Source organism: Narcine bancroftii, chromosome 10 (genome assembly GCF_036971445.1).
Source record: "Narcine bancroftii isolate sNarBan1 chromosome 10, sNarBan1.hap1, whole genome shotgun sequence".
Classification (NCBI taxonomy): Eukaryota; Metazoa; Chordata; class Chondrichthyes; order Torpediniformes; family Narcinidae; genus Narcine; species Narcine bancroftii.
Genome location: NC_091478.1, coordinates 73598748 through 73616223, shown reverse-complemented (window position 1 = coordinate 73616223; position 17476 = coordinate 73598748). Strand labels below are relative to the sequence as shown.

Sequence of the window (17476 nt, the reverse complement as noted above, 5' to 3'; positions counted from 1 at the left end):
CCCCTGGGAACTATTTAATCCAGCTGTCAGAGGTGAAATGGTATTTAAGCAATGCACCTTGTACATGCTCGCCTCCCAAGTATAATGATGCTTAATGATGTTTTAATGCTCCCCTGTTAATTCAAATTGATGGTATCATAAAGATTTAACAGCAAAGAAGGAGTATTAGAATCAGAAAGGTTTTTTTTAAAAAGACAAGGTTTAGAAAATTATCATTTATTTAAGAAAAGAATGTGGAAGAAAATGATGCTTTGAAAAATGCTGATAACATCCAGGAGGAATAATTATGAGGAAAACAATAAGATGTAACTGAAATGACAACTGTGTTTTGAAATATCAAGTTTTTAAAAAAAATAAGACTGTTTTGAGGAAACAAAAACCTTGAAGAAAGCAAGAACTTTGACCTGAAGAGACCAGAAATGACGTCATCCCCAGGACTATTTTGAGGAAACAAACACCTTGAGGAAAGCAAGAACTTTGCCCTGAAGAGACCAGAAATGACGTCATCCCCAGGACTGAATTCAGAGCAATCTTTTCATCGTTTAGTTAGTTCATCAAGCCAGCACTTGCTTGTTGGGCTTGACTTTCTTGGCAATGCACTCGCATTTCCAGGCAAAGTAAGTACTTCACACATCACTTCTCCACAATTGTGCTATTGGAAGAGTATTAAGGCCGCCATTCCTTGTTCACTGGAAACGTCCTTCACACTAAGTTTACTCCTCTGATTTCCACATAACCTTACTTGAGAATTTAAGGACCAAGACAAAAACATTCTCCATGGAGATGATTATGTCACGGGGTAGAAGTTGAACCAAGAGATATGGGTTCAAAGGGAGTAGGAAAGAGGAAAAAAATATTTATAAGCAGAGGGTACTAATAAAACTCTCTGCCTATAACATTGATTTTTAAAAGTGAACCAGAAAGGTGTGAGGGAAAGTGGTTTTCAAGGACACCGTGAAACTGCTGGGAAATAGAACTCACAAACTTGTTCTTACAGGGAATCAGCACAGAGTTGTAGCAGACATCAGCAGGGATTTTATCTGAAAGCTGCACCTGGCAATTGGAGTCAGGTGACTCAGACAGATGGAGTTGAAAAGCTCAGATCAGCAGGAAGCTGATTGGGCAATAGAGATCAGGGGATCTTGTGACACAGGGTGGTATTAATTCACTTCAACTCAGCAGTCTAGGGAGTTGGTACTATTGACTGGAGTTCCAGACAGTACATGAAGCAGTGAGTAGGAAATTTACAACTAATTAGTTTTTTTTTCTCTACAGACTTGATGGGTTGAATGGTCTCCTTCAGTGCCATAACAATTCTCCTCCAACTGCATAAAATTCCTGTGCATGAAGCACTTTGATTACATGGAAAGCATTACATTTCCATGCCTGATGTTTATTAAATAAAAAGTGATTCAGTTTAAGGCAGTTTCTTCTAGTGTAATACTAAAGTTTTGAAGGAGTGCCAACCAACAAAAATTCTTCACCAAAAGCCAGTAACTGATGTCAGAATGGACAATAAATAAATCTCTGGAATCTTAAAACATCAAATTATTTGAAACACAGAGGCCTTAACAAGACAGCCACCCCTCCACCATCACACTCCTAAACAACTGACTCAATCAAAGACTCGTTTAAAGATTCTTACTTTGCGCATTATTAATTATCGAATATTTATTTCTGCATTGCACAATTTATTTGTTTACTTTTCTCTTTTTTGTATACATTTTTTTTCAAGTACAGTTTTTTTGCATGGCCCGCAGGAAAATGAATTACAGGGTTGTAATTCATTGTAATGTAGGTACTCTGACGATAAATCTGAACTTCGAACTTAACAGCCAAATAATACATTGTCCTAAAATATAACATGGCTGTTGTTGTAAAACATGGGGTTGTTTGACTCACTGAAAACCCATTTAACTAAGATCATTAATGCAGAGCAGAACTTCAGAGAAAAATAATACTGCAATCTGATCTAATGATCCCTTAAAAAAGGTTCTCAATTTAATGCGCTCAACTGCTTCAAAAATGGCTCAAGTGGGAAGGTTGTTCCTGAAGTATATTCAACTGTTTGTGCACCCACCAACCCAAAAGCAAAGACTATTTACTGTTCCCTGAATAAACAGATCAAATTCTCTGAGACAATATTAATTCAGGCAATGAGACAACTAATCCAAACTCTCAATTTGTAAGTAAGAAGATCAGAAGCAAAGCCACACCGGCATCTAACGTAATAAGCAGTTCTCCATGGACCAATAAAACATTGAGTAAACGATAGAAACTGGCACACAAATAATCATGCCCCTTGCAAAGCATCTAAAGTGTCCAACTAAGCATGTGCAAATTAACAAAGATGGGTCCAAGTGACCTGCACTCCCCTTTTAGAGGAATCCCCACTCAGCCGGTACATGTAAACAAACGAGTAAGTTATGTGAACTATGTAAATAACAGGGAGCCCACTGAACAAATGGTGTATGCAAGGATACAATTTCTGCAGAGCCATTCTACATTCTGTGCCAAGGAATGTGAATCAGTTCCAGAGATCTGAGAAAGAGATAACATGCAGTCAAACTGCCAGCGATTGTGACCAGTCCTGGGTTCGAATCCTCCGCCGTTTGTCAGGAGTTTGTACGTTCTCCCCGTGTCTGCATGGCTTTTTTCTGGGGGCTCTGGTTTCCTCCCACCCTTCAAAAATGTACCAGGGTGTAAGTAATGGGGTGTAAATTGGGCAGCAGGACTTGTAGGGCCTGTTACAGTGGTGTATATCTACATTCAAAATGTTTAAAAAAATGACTTGCTTCTGACAATATTTTTTAATATTTCATTTCTTCGTCTTTAATTTCTCTTTCCTCCTTCTCGGAGCAGACTCGATGGGCCGATTGGCCTACTTCTACTCCTATATCTTGTGATCTCATATCCCTCTCAATGCTTCATCAGTTGTTGTGGGATGTGGTATCCTTCCCAAAGTGTCTCTCTGCCCCAGGAAATAGAATGATTGACAACATGTGGAGAAAGTCAAGACGATGTGTCTATGGCATTACCACAGTGCCCATCACACAGTGTTAGTTGCTGAATCCATTGACCACAAACTTAAGAGTGTTCTAATCTAACAAGAATATTCCTCTATCAAAGTTGAATGACACTACAGCAACTCTTGGGTAAAACACAGGATTCTGTTGACACCGTGATTAAGTAAAAAAAAACACACAAATGTTGGAGAAACTGAGCATGCAGGGCTCCAGCCCAAAATATTGGTGATGTATCTTAACCTTTGCTTACATAAAGACACTGTTTGACCTGCTGAGTTTCTCCAGCATTTGTGTGTTTTTTCTGCAGTAACTCTTCCTTTACATTCTCAATGAAAACATTTAGAACAGCATAAGGAAATTAGAGAGGACATATGGCATTTGTCTATACCATTTGGAGTGGTATGGTTGGTGTAGCGGTCAGCGCAATGCCCTTACAGCGCCAGTGATCGGGACCTGGGTTCGAATCCCACACTGTCTGTAAGCAGTTGGTACGTTCTTCCTGTGTCTGCGTGGGTTTTCCCCAGGGGCTCTGGTTTCCTCCCACCCTTCAAAAATGTACCGGCAGTTGGAGGTTAATTGAGTGGCACGGACTCGTGGGCCGGAATGGCCTGTTACCATGTTGTATGTCTAAATTTTAATTCACAACTTTTTATAATGTTGAGCCAGTGAAAGAAGAAGATTGAATAATTCCTCTATTTATAAACTTGGAAAGATATATTGTGCCTAACGACAATGTGCCACAGCAGTGGGAATGCTGAGTAGTAGAAAATTAGTGTACAGTGATGGAAATGTATGGATATGTCTCTAAGGTTGTAAGGAGATTTTGATTGATTTTCCTTTTGTAAATAATTTTTTTGTGAATAAAGTGTACTTTTCATTTAAAAAAAACCCATGTCATTAAAAATTTATCCTTTAGCTTCATTTAGGTTGGATTAAGATGAGCAAATGATTCTACTTCATCAATAATTCTTGACCTGAAGATAAGTAAACATGCTTAGCATTGAAACTTGTCTTTTTCTCATCACCAAGGCTTCGTTTTTTAAAAAAAAATTAAATTTAGGCATGCAGCACGGTGACAGGCCATTCCGGCCCACGAGCCCATGCTGCCCAAATACCCCTAACTGACCTACCACCCCAGGACCTTTTGAAGGGTGGGAGGAAACTGGAGTACCTGAAAGAAACCCACGCATTACGGGGAGAACGTACAAACTCCTTACCGACACTGCCAGATTCAAACCTGGTCCCATGCGCTGTAATATATTTGCGCTTACCACCATGCTAACTGTGCCACATAACAGATCAGGTTAAGTCTGGACAACAATCTTCCTAGATGGGGTAAGAGGCCTGTTTTCTCTGCTATAGTGTTCTACGGTCCATTAGAAATCAAAAATCTTCTGCAAAGTTAACTTGTAAAACTACCTTAGGTTTCTTTCAATCCTTTAGGCTTATACCCACTCGAAGTGAAAGGTAAGTACTTTTATTTTCTTTAAACCAAGGAGGGAAGATGTGATTTTTTTTTCTCCGCTCTGGCATCTACCCTGCTTTCCAGAGTCATTAATATTAGATTCAGATATCACATTCAGATTTCAGATTTATAGTCAGAGTGGATACATGACATCACATCCTGAGATTCTTTTACCAGTGGGCCAGGCAGAATTACCATTTATTGGTAATGCAAAGAAAAAACTGTACTCAATGTACACTTGTAAACAAATAAAGGAATGAAAACAAACTGACGGTGCACAATACAGAGAGAGAAAAAAAAATCAATGAAGTATAAAAGTAAAAGTCCTTAAATGAGTCCCTGATTGAGTTTGTCGTTGAGGAGTCTGATGGTGGAGGGGTAGCAGCAGTTCCTGAACCTGGTGGTGTGAGTCTTGTGGCACCTCTACCTCTTTCTTGATGAAGCAGCGAGCACAGAGCATGTGCTGGGTGATGTGGATCCTTGATGATTGCTACTGCTCTCCGACGGCAACATTCCCTGCAGATGTTCTCACTAGTGGGGAGGGTTTTACCTGCAATATCCTGAGCTGTGGCCACTACCTTTTGCAGAGCTTTATGTTCAGGGCTGTCCCTCTACCAGACCACGATGCAGATGGTCTGCACATTTTCCAATAGACCTCTGTAGAAATTTGCCAGGGTTTCTGGTGTCACAGCAAACCTCTGTAAACTCCTGTGGAAGTGGAGGCACTGACATGCTTTCTTCATGATGTCATTAGTATATTAGGTCCAGGAAAGATCCTCCAAGATAGTGACTCCTAAGAATTTAAATTTCCTCACCTTCTCCACCTCTGATCTCCCAATGATCTCTGGATCATACACCTTTGATGTATAATCATCTCCTTGATTTTTGTGACATTGAGTGCAAGGTTGTTGTTAGTGCACCATTCAGCCAAGTTTTCAATCTCTCTCCTGTATCCTCTCATCACCATTTTTATACAACCCACCCATTACCATGGTACCGCCAGTGAATTTGCCGATAGCGTGTTGTCATACCGAGCCATAGTCACATGTGTATAGCGAGTAGAGCAGGGAGATAAAAATGCAGCCCCACAGTGCTCTGGTACTGATGGAGATTTTGGAGGAGATGTTCTTACCATTTGTGGTCTGGAGGTGTGGAAATCCATGATCCAATTACAAAGTGGGTGTTGAGTCCCAGGTCTTGGAGTTTGCTGATCAGTTTTGAGGGGATATAACCATATAACCACTTACAGCACAGAACAGGCCAGTTCGGCCCTACTAGTCCATGCCGTAGCAAATCCCAACCCTCCTAGTCCCACTGACCAGCACCCGGTCCATACCCCTCTAGTCCCCTCCTATCCATGTAACGATCCAATCTTTCCTTAAATGTAACCAATGATCCCGCCTCGACCACGTCTGCCGGAAGCTCATTCCACATCCCCACCACCCTCTGCGTAAAGAAATTTCCCCTCATGTTCCCCTTATAATTTTCCCCCTTCAATCTTAAACCATGTCCTCTAGTTTGAATCTCCCCCTTTCTTAATTGAAAAAGCCTATCCATATTTACTCTGTCTGTCCCTTTTAAAATCTTAAACACCTCTATCAAGTCCCCTCTCAATCTTCTACGCTCCAGAGAAAAAAGCCCCAGTCTGCACAACCTTTCCCTGTAACTCAGACCCTGAAATCCTGTCAACATTCTCGTGAACCTTCTCTGCACTCTCTCTATTTTGTTTATATCTTTCCTATAATTTGGTGACCAAAACTGTACACAGTACTCCAAATTTGGCCTCACCAATGCCTTGTACAATTTCATCATAACCTCCCTACTCTTGAATTCAATACTCCGATTTATGAAGGCCAACATTCCAAATGCCTTCTTCACCACACCATCTACCTGAGTATCAGCCTTGAGGGTACTATTTACCATAACTCCTAAATCCCTTTGTTGCTCTGCACTCCTCAATTGCCTACCATTTAATGCATATGACCTATTTAAATTTGCCTTTCCAAAATGTAGCACCTCACATTTATCTGTATTAAATTCCATCAGCCATTTCTCAGCCCACACCTCCAGCCTTCCTAAATCACCTTTTAATCTACGGTAATCTACCTCACTGTCCACAACACCACCAATCTTTGTGTCATCCGCAAACTTGCTTATCCAGTTCTCCACCCCTACATCCAGATCGTTAATATATATAACAAACAATAGTGGACCGAGGACCGATCCCTGAGGAACTCCACTAGTCACCGGCCTCCAATTGGACAAACAATTTTCTACCACTACTCTCTGACACCTCCCATCCAACCATTGCTGAATCCATTTCACTACCTCCTTATTTATACCTAATGCCTCCACCTTTTTTCCTAACCTCCTGTGGGGAACTTTGTCAAAAGCTTTACTAAAGTCCAAATAGACAACATCCACAGCTTTCCCTTCAACCTTTTTTGTAACCCCCTCGAAGAACTCAATCAGGTTTGTCAAGCATGATCTACCCCTGACAAAACCATGCTGATGATGATGTGAAATCTTGATGTATGCATCTTTGCTGTTCAGGTGTCCAGTTCCACAGAGCCACTGAGGTGGCATGCGTTGGAAACCTAGTGCTACGATGGGCACATTTGAATGAATCTATATCGCCGCTCATCAGGAGCTGATATGCTTCAACACCAGCCTTTCATGCCTCTTCATCACTGTTAATGTGAGTTCCATAGTTGATTGTCATTTAGGCAGGTTACCACACTCTTCCTGGGCACTGGTATGACTGACAATAGAACACAGAGCAGCACTCTGCAGGCCCTTTGGCCCACTTATTGTTCCAACAATTGAGGAATTTAAAAAATATTATTTCCCCTTTTATTCCAACCATTAATGTTCCGACAAACACTGAAAATAGCAGCTGAGATTGCAAGAATTTTCCTTACCACTCATCCATTTGAGCTTTCTGACACGAATAGCATGCTCTCTAGTTCCTGCGTAAAGTAGATCCTCCCTGTTATTGTCAGTGCTTGTGACAGAAGGAGAAATATTTTCAGGAACTGCAAGTCCACAGCGTCAGCCCTTCCTCCTTGCAGCTGCGATGACAACCCAGTTGACCTACATAATCTTTTGCGCACCTCCCTCCCCAGAAGAGAAAGAAAGAGCTGAAGTGTTTCCAGCAATCTGCCATTAAAAGTGTGAGTAATGGATGGAACAGAAATGATGTCATCATAACTGAATAAATGGCATTGAGCTTTGCAACTTAAGGCTACAATGCAAAGATATTACTTGAATCGACTCAGTACAAAGAACTGCCTGGATATCCTTACACAAGAAACTTACAAGAATTCTTACAGATATTGATATTCTGCAGTGTGTGGTGCTGTAAGACAATATATCATGTTTATATAAAAGCTCAACTTCCATGTGTTCCAAAGCTGTGGAATCCAAGAGAAAAATACGAAAGTTTGAACTTCTAGATGGCCTAAACTGCCAGAAATGAGCAAGTTGTGTTCATTGAAAACAATGCTTAAAAGGCATTTCGTACATGTTACATTGTGCCAACATTTCCATGACAATTAGTAAATATTAGCTGGATGCTTTTGGGCCTTTGAATGATTGGCATTCACCTGCCTTCAGGCATGCCATGGTGCTGCTTATCACACCCAATCCTAATAGGGCTTGACTGACAAAGATATCTACAACTGAGAAGATATCCGTTCCCACAGATGTGCTTCTCGCTTGCCAGTGATCAACTGTGCTTTGAGTTTCAAACTAGTATACATGTCAAGACTGTCTGACTGGTGTCAAACATCCAATGCTAACAATCTCGACCCTTGAATGGTTACTTCATAGGAGTATTCTCTGCCCTGGACACCACCATTTTTACAACAATTCTATCTAAAAAAAATTTCATGCCAAAGGGACAGACAGCGATTAATTTTTAAAAATTATATCGTTGAATATGAAATACAGACAATCCAAAAAAAATTATAATTCTGGCCGATTCCTTGAATAATTCTAGATCTTAAAACCGAAAATCCAATCTGTTCTGTAGAAGAGGAAAATCAGCCCGATGAGTGAAATGGATTAAAAAAAAATAGCTCTGTTTGTATGATCTCAGATACTGCACACAGTTACCTTGGAAACAATTAATGCTCCATTTCCATGGAAACAGTGCATTTTTAATCAATGATGATCTGACGGCTAAACCACTGGAAAATTATTTTCAGGATGAAATCTACAAAACAATCCCAATAAATATCAGGCAACGGAGAAGTGTTTACTTAATTAGCATGCACAATTTCAGGTTATGCCAAACGTGGTACTGAGCCGGCCCCGCGGTAAAATCAGACAAACAGGCAAACAGAAAACAGCGGCTGTGGGGATTACATGGGAGTCTCCACTCAAAGATTCCAGGCTCGAGTCCTGTTCTAGAGACCAGCTTAAGGATTTAGACTGTAAATACTCGTTGGCAGGATCACAGACGGTAATGAGGAAGCAGACAGAAGGGAGATAGTTAAGTGGTAGCACCACAATCAGCTTGCATTTAATTTTAGCAAAACCAAGGTGATGATTGTGGATTTCGGGAGGAAATCAGAAACACGAACCAGTCCTCATCAAGGGGTCAGCAGTGGGGAGGGTCAAGAACTTCAACGGCTGTCAACATCACAGAGGATTTGTCCTGGGGCTTCCACGTCGATGCAGTAAAGAAGAAAGCTCACCAGAGAGGAATTTGAGTAGATTTGGTGATTCACAGAAGACTCTTGAAAACTTTTACAGGTGGACTGTGGAGAGCACTCTTTCTGGTTGCATCACTGTCTGGTATGGAGGTGCCAATGAACAGGACAGAAAAAAACTCCAGAGTGCTGTTAACTCAGCCTGCAACATCACAGGTCCCAGACTGCACTCCATCGAGGACATCTATAAGAGGCGATGTCTTAAGAAAGCAGCCTCTATCCTCAAGGACCTCCACCACCCAGGCCATGTCCTCTTCACACTGCTACCATCAAGGAAAAAGTTACAGGAGCCTGAAGATGAACACCTAGCAGCACGTGGACAGCTGCTTTCCCTCTGCCATCAGATTTCTGAATAGACAATGAACCACAGACACTACCTCACTTTCTCCTTTCTCTTGCATTATTTATTTATTTTTACGATGTGATTTATAGCATTGTTTGCTCTGTAATGCTGCCGCACATCAACGAAGTTCGTGACATGTTCATGGCAATAAACCAATTTGGATTCTGACCTTAACTGTGTCTGCACTTTAGGTGAATGCAAATGATCCAGTGCATTATTTTCAAGAAAAAAATAATGCACCCTTCCCCAGCATCCTGGTCAACATTTCTCCTTCAACCAGCATTCACTGGTCATTTATCACATCACCATCTCCGGGTGCTGGCAGTATGCAAATTGACTTCTGTGGTTCACTCTACATTTTATAAGTACAGTGTTCTTCAATGGAGCCTCACGTGACTTAAGTCCATTTCGTGCCAGGCCTCTGCCTGGAGGCCGGCTACAGGAGTGGATCGAAAACTGAAAACTTACCTTTCAGAGAGCAGCCCTAAAAGACTGCTCTAGCATCGCATTCATATCGAGAGGTGCCTCATCGCGCCCAGAGAAGATGGAGGCAAGGCGACTGGTGCCGTGGCACCACCCATCATAAATACAGGGCAGTGCAATGACTGCCTTCCCTACCCATAATCCCCCACACAGCTAGAACTGCTCTGTGGTTCCCAGAACAGTTCAAGCTGTTTGGGGGATTATGGGTAGGGAAGAAGGCCATTGCTCTACCGTGTTTTGAGCCATAGAGCGCGGTCCCAAAGGCCAAAGCGGCCTGGTGTGGCCGTCACACCCTGCACCAGCCACCCTCTGATGGCTCCCGCTGACCCGATGGCTCCCGCTACCCCAACAGCCCCCGCTGATGGGTTCCGCTGCCCCAACGGGTCCCACCTGCCGCCTCTGCCTTGAGAGGGTCATAGAGGGAGAGTGGTGAGTGGGGAGATGGGTCGCGGGCTGACGGCATCATCAGCCCGCCCATAACCAGCCGCCTTGCAGTGGCTGTACATTTAGATCAGGCAGCGGAGCACCGTACTCCACTGATTATCCTGCCCTGAGAAGGTTTGGAATCGGTGCCTCGGAGCCGGCCACGGCGCATTCAGAAAGGTACGTCTTTAGCCGTAAGGACCTCCACCTTTACAGATGGGTGCTTTCCCACTTGAAAATGCCTTTAGGCTCTAATGAAGCAACATAAATGCAAATCTTAAATTTAAATTTTTATTATTAATTTTTTTTAATTTAAATTTAGACATACAGCATGGTGACAGGCCATTTCGGCCCACGAGCCTGTGTTGCCTAATTACAACCCCTTCAGTATGTTCGAATGGTGCGAGGAAACCAGAGACCCCGGGGAAAACCCAAGCAGATGGGAGAACGTGGAAACTCCTTACAGATAGCGCAGGATTCGAACCCCAGTCCCGATCGCTGGTGCTGTAGCAGCTTTGCGCAAACCATGCCGTTCCTAAAAAAAATCTTCATCACTTTCTCCCACCTCAAAGCTGCAAAGTGCAAATAGTATTCAATTTTGCTCTATTTTACAGGAGATGTTAACTCAATTGAGTTCAAGTTTGATCTGACTGTGGCTGTCAACATCTGTCTCTAAAAATTGTAGTTTCCAAGACACTGCTGTTTACAATGGGGTAAATAAAGTCAAAGAAGAACAGGGAGAGCAGCAGCGGCCCCGGCCCCGGTCCGGGCGAAGGGTAGACGGCGGCGGCCCCGATACGGGCAGGAGCAAGGGGGAGACGGCGGCCCCGGCCTCGGTCGAGTGAGGCAGACGGAGGCCCCGGTCCGGGCAGTATGGACCGACCTAGGAGGGGAGGCAGGCCCCTCCAGCCCGGGTAAGAAACCTGCATAGGAGAAGGCCACTCCGATATAAAACCTACGACCCAAGGACCTCGCTGCCACGTCCCAGCTTGCTTGGCCACGGCACACGAACCATGGGTGTAAAGGGTGGGGCCAGTACTGCGCGCACTGCACTCCACCTAAAAAGCTCCTTTGCGCAGGCCCGAGGACAGGTCCACGTCCTCCCCCTCCACGTCCTCCCCCTCCACGTCCTCCCCCTCCACGTCCTCCCCCTCCACGTCCTCCCCCTCCACGTCCTCCCCCTCCACGTCCTCCCCCTCCACGTCCTCCCCCTCCACGTCCTCCCCCTCAAAAGATGCTCACAAACTCAAGCTAGCATGCTGGAACATCAGAACCATGCTAGATAAGACTGACAGCCATCGACCTGAACGTCGGTCTGCCCTCTGATAACGCCTCAAACCGTGCATCTTGGCGCCTCACAGTTTGGCGGGCAGCAGCCTCCTTTGAAGAAGACCGCAGAGCCCACCTCACTGACAAAAGGCAAAGGAGGAAAAACCCAACACCCAACCCCAACCAACCAATTTTCCCTTGCAACCGCTGCAATCGTGTCTGCCTGTCCCGCATTGGACTGGTCAGCCACAAACGAGCCTGCAGCTGACGTGGACTTTTTACCCCCTCCATAAATCTTCGTCCGCGAAGCCAAGCCAAAGAAAGAAGAAATAAAGTCTTTATGATGTTAAACAGGCTGGGTTTTTTTTCCCCATGTCCTAAATACATTTATTCATATCTTATAAAAACATTGAATTTATGGGAGAAGTCAAATGACAGCTAAAATAAAATCCCTCATTAAAGAATAATCTGCATGCTCTCCAATTACCATGCTGATGTTCCAGGAAGATGGACGATCACCTATCCAGTGGCACAAAACTATTTACTGGAGGAGCCCAACAGGTTAAGTAGCATCAGTGGAGGGGAAAGGGAATTAGTTGACATTTCGGGTCAAAACCTTTCCTCCAACTAATTCCACTCGCCTCTCTCTCCCCACCCCCACTAATTTTTGCCTCAGATTCCAGTCTCTTCTGTCTCTAATTTATTACTCCACAAGCCACGCCAGTCATGCACTGCCAGACTGAAACCACCCACAAACTGGAGGAACAACACCTAATGTTCTATCTGAGCACCCTCCAACCGATGGCATTAACATCGACTTCTCTGGTTTTTGTTAGCCCCACCCCACCCCCCCACCCCACACCACCCCCCCACCCCACACCAACCCCCCACTCCACACCACCCCCCCACTCCACACCACCCCCTCTCCTTTCCTATAACTGTCTTTCTCTCTTCCTTTTTCCCTCTCACCCATTTCTTGCCACTGGCGAGCAGAGACCCTACTTAGACACGGGTGTAATTCCCGGGAAGGAAGGACCTTTCACACCTTCCAAATTCCCTGTAATTTGCCCTCCCTGGCAACTTAGAGGGGGTCCCGCCCGCAGCAAAAACGTAGTGGGTGGCGCATTACGCACTCATGGGGAGTCCTACTGGTGGTGTGTTATACTGACAGCTGGCTCCTCCCCCATCTACCCATATGTAACTCTGGTTTCCCGCTTAAACTGTGAAGCCCCTCTAAAGACCACTGTAAAACCCAACCCTCAGTTATAAGCTAATAAAAGCGTCTGTTCTCCCTCCAGTCGTAAGAGCTTTTATACACGCTACACACAGTAATGGCGGACGAGACTTTTCCTCTTAGATAAGGCCGTGGACATGGGTAATTTTCCTGTGCAGACATTTTCACACCACTGGATCAAAGGAGGGTTCTCCATTTTACACAGCAGCATGAAAAGGCCTTCTGACTCCTTTCACAGAGCCAAACCCTCCCCTCTCAATCAATTTTCACCTTTTCTCTCTCCTGTCCTCCTGTCATATCCAATTAACATTTTTTGTCTGTTGGTCTGCACTCCACCCCTACATTCTTCCCTTTACTCCAGTCTTTTAAAACCACATCTACGTATTCAATAAAGCTATAAGAGGAAAGAATTTACACATGTGGTATGTAACACCCCCCCCCCATCCCTCCCTCCCTCCCTCCCCCCCTCCCTCCTCCCTCCACCCACTCACCCTCACAAAATATATCAAAGAAAGAGTTGGGAGAATGTAAAAAAAATATATAAATTACAGATATAATGGAACTGGGAGTAACCAACAGAGTCCTTCAAATTTTCAAACCAACGTGTTGCAAGTATGGGCTTCATATTTTCAAAAAAGATACTTATTAAGTAAATTAGAAGTTACTTTCTCATGTGGAATACAAGTACGTATCCCAGTCTATTTAATACAGACGCCTGCCTCTCTTTTTTACTCACATCTTGAGGAAGGGCTAAAGCCCAAGTAATTGATCATGTATTTTTTCCCTCCTGCTAGACCTGCTGAGTTCCTCCAGTATTTCTGGGTTTTTAACTACAGTCACAGTGTCTGCAGATTTTCCTGTTTCGGTTTTGAAGCTTTCCTCCTGATTTCTACAAGCCCCTCTCTCGCCGCTCCACCTCTGTGACTTGCTGAAGGGTTTCAACTCGTCCTCTGATGCTGCTCAGTCCGTTGAGTTCCTCCAGCGGATAGTTTTCCATATAACCACTTCCACAACTCTGTGAAATGTCTTCGAGGAATGCCTACCCTGAAGAACTCCTTTGCTCTCCAAAGGGAGTTCTGTGGGATTTCCTGTCACTGCTCCCCATCTCAAGCTCTACGACTATATGCTCATTTAAACTTGATTCCACAGCTACTTGCCGACATTTTTTCCATACCTTGATGAAGGGCTCAAGCCTGAAACATTGGTTATCTATTTTTACCTTTGCTAATAAAAAGGGCACGTTTTGACTCGCTGAGTGTCTCCAGCATTGTGTTTTTGCTTCAACCGTGGTGTCTGGAGATTATCATATTTTTGTCCAGGTGTTCATCTACCCAGTGTTCCCAACCCTGGATATGATTCAACCTTGGTTAATGCACTATGTATAAACTGATAGCCATGAATTCGAACTTTGACATTTATTGTCATATATACAACAACAATGTACAAATGAACCAAAATTATTCTTTGCTGCAGCCAAACAGGTATGTAGTCATTGTACCCCACAATAGTAAATGACCACTATATGCCAAGACAGAGATCATCAATATTCAAAAGACAAGAATACATTAAAAAAAACTTAGATAATTCTTTAAGTACTTTAGCAAGTAAAAATATTTTCCCTTTGTCAGAACACGTGATTTCCTGGCCACCATTAAAGATCATGTTGGTCTTGAGCGGGATTAGATACGCTATGCTGTCTTCCCAAGAACATGACTAGTCAAGAGTGACAACACAATTGAATTAGATAAATGCACCATAGTACTCATCTCTTGGTTATTTCAAAATGTCACAGGCGTCACAAACGTTAAGTACACTCAGAACTTTTTGTCAGATGATAACTATTTCAAGAACATCCATGTGCACATGACAAAAGGTTGCCTCCTCATCTTTCTGAACATCATTCTTTTACTTTGTATTGGCTCCATCCTTGCTCACTTAATGCAATGATAATACCTGTAAATGCTCTAAGAATTAAAATGAGCTATAAATTCTTCAGCATAAGATTGACAAATATCATACATACTCATAGTGAAAACACAATGCTGGGAGGAAACTCAGCAGATTATGTTTCTTTAACATAACCAATGTTTCGAATTTGAGCCCTTCATCAAGGTTTGAGCAAAATGTATAAAGGAAGGTTCAGGTGCCTGCCTATATTTTGCCATTCAAGCAACCAGCAAAGAAAAAAAAATTGCAGACAAGTATTAGATAAAAATTCTGGAAATTTAAAATTGCACGCCTCACCGTTAGTTTGCTAAACTCGCAACATGCAACCAGAAAATTCACTTATCCAGCATCTACCAATCCCCGTAGGAGCCAGATACCAGGGTTTTCACTTTATTGGGGTCAAATTTCCCATTTGGTCAGTGAGGCTCTGATTTTCAGACTCATCCCATCAAACCCATTCCTTCATTTATTTCCTGGCAACTGGAGCAGGGATTTATTCACTCATGCTGTTATAATCTGTGCAGATCAAGAGGCAGAGCTGGATTCCATGAGAGTATATCATCGCCTTGCCCCTTCCAGCTGAATAATGATGCATTTTGCTGGTTTCAAGGTTTAAACGCTGAATTGGTTGGAGAATTTTACAAACTCTTTGTAGAAATCATCCCTATATTGGGGAATCCCTTTTATCCACGGCACCCAATCCCAGCTAGATGAGGCTGTGAATTTCCCCTGCTCATGATGCTATTCAAGGTTTCTCCGATTAGGCCTGGATCTTCTGTTGGCAGCAACTCTGATCTTTGCTTTTTAAAAGTGTGCAGAATGCAGTGGCTCTGCTGAGCTTATCGGTCGTTCGAGACTGATACAGGCAATAAAGTCTTAACAAGGAGACTTGTAATGCTTTTCACCACCACTGTGGCACTTTGCCTGGATCTTGCGTCTGCACTCAGCTCCTGTTGGCTCAGGGAGGCAGAGAAGTAGAGGTTGGTCGTTGTCCTGTAAAATTTCCTCTGAAGAGGTATGGAAACAGGTGTTACGAGCCCAAAAGAACCCAAAACCCAGAAGTGATAGATATTCACCAAGACAAATGGTTACTTAAACAAAAGTTGCTTTTAATTATCTTTAAACATGAAAACAGGATCACACTTTAACTTATTACTATTGACTTATCTAACCGATCTTAACCCCCTTCTAATTCTAAGCACACGTGTATGTAATGCATATGCAAGTTCAGAAAAGTTCTTTAGTTCACAGTCCAATCTCACTTCTCATTCCCCCAAGTTCACTGGTTGCAGGCAATTCTTATACTGTGCACAGAATTTAACATTTATGAAGTTGACCAGGCTTTGGTGCTTGAAAGGTAAATGGTTACTGCTCAGGAAAGTTCTTGTCGGTTTTCAGAGAGAGATTTGTTGTTCGCTGGACACCCAAAACTGATCCCTTTTAATCAGGCACATCAGTGTCTTGCCGAAGAAACTTGCACCATCAGGGTTTTCCAGATGATAACCTCTTTCTTTCAGTTCACCACAGAGTTCCTTTTTGTTTATCTTATTTCTCCTCTTGCATGAACCACAAGGGCCTTGACCAGGCTGAACTAAGCACTTCCAAATGGGGTTTTTCCACAAGCTTGCCAGCTTGTCCTGTTCCAGTCCCAGCTGCTGTTGCTGACTGTAGCATTGCAGAACTGATCTATCTCTCTCTCTCTCTCTCTCTCTCTCTCTGCTTGCAAAAACCACATGACCCTCTTAGAACAGCAAGCTGCACTCCCAGACAGCCTGCGGCTCCGAACTACTCCTCTGATCTCTTTCATCTGTTGCTTTTCAAAACAATAATCCATTAGTGAAGTCTCTTGGGCACTCCCCAAAGTTTTTGCAAAGGCCCCCAGGAGCCGCCCTGTCTGGCTTGAGCAGAGCTGCTGTATTTTACATGAGATCTGTTTTGAAGTGTTTGTGTACATGACCAACACTAAAAAGAAACTGCCCCAATTTATCTCCCAAATACATATTCACTTACAATACAAACACAACATAATCTGTCACACAGGAAACAGAATGAGGAACTTGGCCACCTGCACATTGATGGAGGAGGAATCCTACCCTTTGATCTGAATAATGCCGGTTCTGAAAGGAACATGATGAGAGTCAGTGGCTGCCTGCACCTGTGAGAGCGTCTGAGATTCCATCTTATGCTCACTGGAATCAAAGTACGATTTTTCCACAGTATAGTGCCTTCTTGATGCAGTGATAAGCAGCAAACGAGTAGACAAAATAGAGGTAAGTTGCAATCGCATGGAAAGTCTGTGCAGAATCCAAGTGACCTCCAAAAGAGTGAGCTCTCCCCAAGCAGGAGAGTAAAGATCAAGGTCTTCCCTCAGACCCTCACATATCACAGTAATGACCCCCTTGGACAACTCAAGAGGCCTGGAATACTTTGTTCTTCAGTGCTTCCCTAGTAGGATGTGGAGTCTCAGAGCAGGTTCTTCAATGCTTTTGCCTCCTGCTCAATGTACCTCAACATTGTTTGACCAACCATGAAATATTGCCATTGTTGTCACCACTGAAGTAATCTGATTAC

At 43.3% G+C, this 17476-nt stretch overlaps 1 protein-coding gene across 6 annotated transcripts in view; it reads right to left on the bottom strand.

Moving 5' to 3' along the window:
* The window catches only part of cmip (c-Maf inducing protein), a 260745-nt gene that overhangs the window by 206177 nt on the left and 37092 nt on the right, over positions 1-17476 (bottom strand). The window contains exon 1 of one of the 6 annotated variants that reach the window (XM_069901349.1): positions 7413-7500. The exons of the other annotated variants lie outside the window; for them this stretch is intronic. The gene's annotated coding sequence lies outside the window, so the exon portion shown is untranslated. Of the gene's footprint in view, positions 1-7412; positions 7501-17476 lie in introns of those variants that run through there. 6 annotated transcript variants of the gene reach the window in all.